The 6835-nt window shown below is 32.0% G+C and overlaps 1 pseudogene; it reads left to right on the top strand.

Moving 5' to 3' along the window:
• The first annotated feature begins 1767 nt into the window (after positions 1-1767).
• Positions 1768-3100, top strand: LOC109153226 (annotated as a pseudogene).
• The last annotated feature ends 3735 nt before the right edge of the window (positions 3101-6835 follow it).

Below are 6835 nucleotides of genomic sequence, written 5' to 3'. Positions count from 1 at the left end.
TCAATACTTGTCCACGTACGTTGATGGGCAAACAATTATGTTTGGAAGATGAGTATTGCTCCTCTTATATAGAGAAGCTCAAGAGCTCATCTTTCCAAACAGTTTCGATGTATCCCACATCATCTACCAAGGAGAGCCACGGGCTACCCTTCGTCATTTTTTTTTTAAATTTTAATTTTATTTTGTATATAGTTTTGTTTTGATTATTATATTATTATTATTATTATTATTATTATTATTATTATTATTATAATATTTACATAACAAAAATATAATAATAATATAAATTTTGTTTTAGACAATTTTCTGTTGTGCAGCCAAACATTAAAAAAAATGTTTTCTGAAAAAAAAAAAAAAAACTAAAATAAAAGTCATTAAGCCAAGACTTCTTATATAAGAACCTTTGGCTTCTCAATACTTTGCCCACGTTGATGGGCAAGCAATTATGTTAGGAAGATGAGCATTGCTCCTCTTATATAGACGAACATTGCTCCTCTTATATAGAGGAGCTCAAGAGATTATCTTTCCAAACATTTTTTATGTGAGATTAAAATGATTGCACAACATTAACAAAGGGGAGCTCATGGTTCCCCTTTGTCTTTTTTCTTTTTAATTTTAATTTTATTTTGTATATAGTTTTGTTTTGATTATTATTATATTATTAATTATTAATTTTATAAATATTACAATTTTATTTTATTATTACATTACTACATAATTACATAATAATAATAATAATATAAATTTTCTTATAGACAATTTTTTGCTGTGCAGCCGAACATTAAAAAAATATTTTTTGAAAAAAAATTAAAATAAGAAGCCATTAAAATTAAAATTATTATTATTATTATTATTATTATTATTATTATTATTATTATTATTATTATTGTTATTACATAGGATTTTTATTATACTTCAACAAAATATATATATATATATATATATATATATATATATATATATATATATATATATATAGATTAATTATTACATTTTATTCTATGTTTTAATTCTTACATTAATATTCTTATTGTTATTGTTAACACTTGATTACTTTTAATATTATTATTACCACTTATATTATTATTTTTATATTATTATTTTCATGTCAAGTTATGTTACTATATAATGACTGTGAAGCACAATAATAATATAACTATAATGAAGCCCGCATTGGTAGCTCAACTGGTCACCAGCGGCAATGTGGGAGTAACCTCTCAAAGTGAGGGGGGCTCCTTGTGCGCAGTGAGCACCGGTCTAGCCTCTATGGTTCATGTTCAGTTGAGTCACCATGATTTACATCCTCCCAAATGCTCTGTCGGGCCGGGGTGTGGGGGCCGTTAGAGTTGGGATTTAGCCTTTGGAAGAATATAACTATAATGAAATATAATTAAATATTCTATATTCTTTTAGAATTTTTATTACCATAATTAATTATTCCATAGTTTTTCATAATTAAATAATTTGACAACGGGGAAATGCTATAAAATAGATATAGATTGTCCTCTTGTATTATGAATATGAATTTTTATGTAGAATTATAATATGAATAGGAATGATAGAAACAATATATTTTATTAGAAAGCGGGATTTTTTAGAAATGGGACGGAAAGTTATATATAGTATAGATTTTTCTATATCGTTCACGCTGCCTCCTTGCCCCAATCTTTCTTCGCTGGAATCTCTGCCCCGTCAAGCTTTCGCCGCCGCTTTTTACAGCCTAAACTACATCGGCTCATTGTTTAACAAGCTTCAATTCATATTCGCTCACCAGGTTAATCAATGGCGCATAGGCTATTGAGAGACGCCGCAGCTGATATGGGAACGGTCGGACTTTCCGATCATCTGCGAGTCGTGCCTGGGCGACAGTCCTTACGTTCGGATGAGTAAAGCTGATTACGACAAGGAATGCAAGATTTGTACAAGACCCTTCACTGTTTTCAGGTGGAGGCCTGGTCGGGATGCGAGGTACAAGAAAACTGAGATCTGCCAGACCTGCTGCAAGTTGAAGAACGTTTGTCAAGTTTGTCTTCTTGATCTTGAATATGGGTTACCTGTTCAGGTCCGAGATACCGCACTTAGTATCAATTCCAATGGTGCCATTCCGAAGAGTGATGTGAATAGAGAATATTTTGCTGAGGAGCATGACCGCAGGGCAAGAGCTGGGATAGATTATGAATCATCATAAGGAAAGGTCCGTCGAAATGATACTATTTTGAAGCTTCAAAGAATGACTCCATACTACAAGAGAAATCGGGCCCATGTTTGCAGTTTCTATGTCCTGGGTCAATGTACTAGAGGCCTTGAGTGTCCTTATAGGCATGAAATGGCAGGGGAGTTGTCACAGCAAAATATTAAAGATCCTTACTATGGAGTAAATGATCCAGTGGCCTTGAAGCTACTTAACAAGGCAGGTGAAATGCCTTCTCTGGAGCCTCCAGACGATGAGAGCATCAAAACCCTTTATGTTGGTGGAGTTGATGCAAGAATCACTGAGCAGGACCTTAGGGATCAGTTTTATGTACATGGTGAAATTGAGTCCGTAAAAATGGTGTTGCAGCGTGGATGTGCTTTTGTAACATATACAACAAGGGAAGGTGCCTAGAGTGCAGTTGAGGAACTTGCAAACAAGCTTGTAATACAGGGCCTGCTGCTGAAATTACTCTGGAGAAGACCAACTGATGAGTTGAGGCAGCAGGCGGCTGTGGCTCAGCTCGATAACCAGGATCAACCTCCACACATGCCTTACTTCAACATTCCGCATATGCCTCAGCCCGAGCGAGCATTTTATCCTTCAATGGACCCTCAAAGAATGGGAGCCCTTGCTTCTTCCCAAGATGAGAGTTCAAATGCAGGAGCTTCAGGTGAAAATAGAAGTGGTCCTGACTAGCAACATTTTGGTTGTCCACCCACCCCACAACAACCTCAAAGGCCCTATTATCCACCACCCATTCCGCCCTATGGCTACATCCCTCCCCCTCCACCACCTTATCAGCAGTTTCCTCCACCACCCTATCAAGCTATGATCCCTCCACCACCTCCCCATGGCAACCCAATAGGACATCAACCTCAGCCACACACCGGACTGGCAACCGAATAGGACATCAACCTCAGCCACGGACCAGCTCAGCAAGGACCTGGACAACAAGATCCTGGACAGCGGCCGACCCAGCATGGGGGCAGCTGCCCCTTCCCCCTCACCCTACCCTACCTCATATATAATCTTTGTATGTATATATGTATATATAGTACAAGTTTTAGTATATGTATAATAAAATAGATAAAAGTTAACAAAACATGACTAGACTAGGTGACAAAGACATGCGTTTTGTAAGTGGCTAGGTTCAAATCCTTAGTGTGTGTGCAGGTTTATTTTTATCAAATTAATTATGTTTCATATTTTGTTATGAATATTTTTTATAAAGTTTTGATATGTTTTATTTTTCGTCCACATCCAACAATATTTATTCTATACTTGTAAGTGTTTTATTTTTTTATCAAACTATCTATTTTGTTTTAATGCTTTTGGCTCCCTGAACAAGTTTTCTGGGTTCGCCACTAATCCTGGATAGCAATCTTAGTTTCATTGGTATGGTAACATGTTTGGGACAAATATCTGCGGCAAAGCTTGGGAGAAATATTTGCGGCAGCGGCAGAAAGCTTGGGAGAAATATTTGCGGCAGAAAGCTTAAAACCATTGCTAGCTGCCAAAAGTTAAAATTTTTCTATGTTTTTCCATTCAATTAAATGAATAGATTCTGTTAAAGTCACAAAAAATTATAAGTATTCCATTTTACAAACAATTTATTAATCTCCTTCAAAAGATCGTGAAATATAATATTATAGTATTTATTTCACATGAGCAAGCATATATGATTTATGCTCTGTTTGATCGAACTTATTTAGATGTTTATTGCTTATTTTGTAAGTTCTATTTAATAATATTTTAAAGATAAACTAGTATGTAGGTCCTAAACTTTTTAAATAAATGACTTTCTTTTCTAGGAGCTCCTTCACCACCAAACATCATCATTCATCTTCATTCGAAGAATTGGGACCATTGGAATTGTTACAAAATGAGCCGCATAAGATTATTTATACTTATTCCACTCACTCAACTGACGGTGGAGATTTACTTGATCGTATAACTATGATTATATCTTTAAAATCTTCTCTAAAATTCTATACAATCATATGAGTTCTAAAATATTTTATAAAATTATATATATATATATATATATATATATATATATATATATATATATATATATATATATATATATATATATATATATATATATATATAGGAGCGCTCTAATGCAAACGCTCGCCCTGGAGAGAAATAAGAATCATTTACAACTGTCCACATGTCCAGATCAACAAATCAGATGTAATTTTTAAAAGACGAAGCGGTGACATTTTTATAAATAACTCGAACTTTGGTGGAAGTAAATGTGTTATAAGTGCAAGTAGCTGGTGCACCTTTGTAAGTAAAAAGTGTAAGTAAAATCACTTACAAGTGCACCTATTGTCACTTACAAGTGCAAGTAATTTACCTTGTAAACATTCGTGCACCTAGGTGCAACTAATTATAACGTTTGGTCCATTTAGTATTGATGCTTAATGTAAATTTTACTTGCACATGTAATACATTTTACATGCACTTGTAATTCATTTTACTTGCAAGGTGCACTATATGAAATTGCTACTTGCACTTGTAATACATTTTACTTGCACTTCGATGTTCAATTATTTATGAAAATGGCACCGCATTGTTTTTTTAAAAAAATCAATGTTTGTCATTCGTTAGATCTCAATTGTGCACATTCTTCTCTTTGAGGTTGTATTGAGAGGTCGTTTGGAATATTGAACAAGAGATGAAAGATACTTGCTAAAATGTCACAGTTTAGTGGAGAGACTCAAATTGATGTTATTATGTCCACATTTGCACTACATAATTATATTAGAAAGAATTCGCAAGATGACGTGACATTTAATGTGCTTGAACAATATCGAGATTACATACCGCCTAACATGGGCGGACCTACAGTGGGAACATCTGCTCCCACTCACCCCACCTCCACCCCATATATAACCCTGGTATATATATGTGTATATATAGTATAAGGTTTAGTATTAGCAGAAGAAAACAGCTAACATTAACAAGGAATGTGTTAGCCTAGATGGCAAAGCATGTGTGTTATTGTTAACAAGGTCAGGGGTTTAAACGTAGCTTTTCACATATATATATATATATATATATATATATATATATATATATATATATATATATATTCATAGAACACATCAAATATTTATAAAAATATTTATAATAAAATATGCAATGTAATTAATTTGATAAGATAATTCTAATACAAAAAATATTATAAATTACACATCTCATTATATATATATATATATATATATATATATATATATATATATATATATATATATATATATATATATATATATATATATATATATTGAGATGTGTAATTTATAATATTTTTTGTATTAGAATTATCTTATCAAATTAATTACATTGCATATTTTATTATAAATATTTTTATAAAGATTTGATGTGTTTTATTTTTTGCTAATATCTAACAATATTTATGGCTAACTTCTTAAGTGTTTCATTTTTTAAGCCATCTTTTTTGTTTTAATGTTTCGCCCCTACTGAAAATAATTTTTGAATCCGTCACTGCTTATTATGGTTGTTTGATATTTTGTCATTGACATTTCTAACATCATTTAATAATCGCCCCCACTCAGATAATTTTCTGGATTTGCCACTGCCGCCCAATGAACGAATTCTCTCTCTTAGATAACATAGAGTTATGGTTGGAGGTTAGTACGATCCTTATTGTCACATAATATTAATTAATCTAACAATATATACATTACTTTTATTTTTTTTTTAAATCGCAATAAATATGAAGCATGAAGCTAGGTTAGCTAGCTAGTCATTTCTTCATTATTTTGAATAATAATCTTTACATTCTTCCCAAATAATAATCTTTACATAATTATATTGTAGAATGATTTTCAAGCACGACTCTTTCAGCAATTCAATTTATTCCACACGAGGTTTAGAAGTTAGAACCATGAATTGATGTTAGACTTATTCTACTATTGAAGCGTAGCACCTCAAACTTGGACAGTTGGACCCTATGTTAAGGAGAATAAATAATATAATTAAGAAGCAACCAATTTTATCATCTCAAAATTGACAACTTCATCATTACAAATATGAAAGGAACTATATAGTACTTTTCCCTTAAGTCTGTAATACATAAAATAATAAAGAGATAAAGGTCATCAAATTATATACCAAAATTCAATTAGCTTTATAACTAAAAACATTACTAAAAATTGGTCATTTCCGATGAACATAACTGACAACCAAATGGTTAAAATTTTACAATTAACACATTTGATAAGTTACCAATAGGGCAAAAGGTAACGATCAATTGTACTTGCATGGCACTTGACGTGACATCTCATTCAAATTTTTTTAAAAAAAAATTATTTAAAAAAATATTTCTGACGACGGAAAAGTCGGCAGGCTTCTCTATCCGATTTGAACTGTACAACCATGACTTCTCCTTCTAGATTGGACAGAAAAGATTTCTTTTCCGTCCAGATCGACACGAACGAAGAAGCCTATCTGCCATGACAAATTGTTGTTGGTATTTTTTCTATATATATATATATATATATATATACTATGATTTTTAAAATATATAGTTTTAAAAAATATTAATCCGTGGCATGTGACTTGGAGGTAACATGCTATTATATGTCAAATATGTTAATTGCACAATTTTAA

This window comes from Ipomoea nil, unplaced genomic scaffold (genome assembly GCF_001879475.1).
Source record: "Ipomoea nil cultivar Tokyo-kokei standard unplaced genomic scaffold, Asagao_1.1 scaffold0268, whole genome shotgun sequence".
Classification (NCBI taxonomy): domain Eukaryota; kingdom Viridiplantae; phylum Streptophyta; class Magnoliopsida; order Solanales; family Convolvulaceae; genus Ipomoea; species Ipomoea nil.
This window is presented reverse-complemented; position numbering and strand designations above follow the sequence as displayed.